Here is a 794-nt window from a genome sequence, read left to right as displayed (position 1 = left end):
CATATCGTTAAAATTAAGTAGATTTTTTACTTTTAAGACTACTCATTATATATACAAGTAAGTAATTTCTTATATTAATATTGTCAAGGTAATGACCCTTTATAGTGACCATCGAAGGGTTTCGTTAGTTGCTCATTGCTTATTAAGAAGTTATTAAAATTAAAATTCACCTCCGATGACCTCGATCTTCCCTACATTATGAAGGTCATCATATTGAATAATCTTCGGAAGGTTGCAGCAGTCACCCGTCGCACGTTCCAAAGTTATTAAAAATGAAATAGGGAATTCAGCTCCGACAATGTCGACCTTGACATATATTGTCACGGTCATGACCTTGAATAATCATCGAAACGTTTTGGTAGTCGCTCGTTGATTATTGAAAAATTATTAAAATTAAAATGGACAATTCACCTCCGATGACCTTGACCCTCTCACACATTACGAAGGTCGTCACACCGAACAACTTTCGGAAGGTTTTAGCAGTAACCCATCACGCGTGACGAAGTTTTCGAGAAAAGTTGACTCACAATGTCAAGGTCACGACCCTGAGTAACCATCGGACACTTTCAGCAGGCGAGAGTGAGAGAGGACAAAAGGGGGTGAGAGAGGACGAAAGAGAGTGAGATAGGGTGGAAAATAGAGGGTTGGTGCGGGTGAGGGGTGGGGGAGGAGGAAGGGAGGGGGGAGGGAGTGCGCCGGGTCAAAGTTGGTGGAGGTGTGAGTGAAAGGTGAGAGAGGACGTTAAAATAATTAATATAATGAAAGAGAATGAAATACGGCGAAAAAGCGGATGG

Source organism: Mycetomoellerius zeteki, unplaced genomic scaffold, assembly GCF_001594055.1.
Source record: "Mycetomoellerius zeteki isolate Tzet28-1 unplaced genomic scaffold, Tzet1.0 scaffold1426, whole genome shotgun sequence".
Classification (NCBI taxonomy): domain Eukaryota; kingdom Metazoa; phylum Arthropoda; class Insecta; order Hymenoptera; family Formicidae; genus Mycetomoellerius; species Mycetomoellerius zeteki.
Note: the sequence above shows the minus strand (reverse complement) of the source record.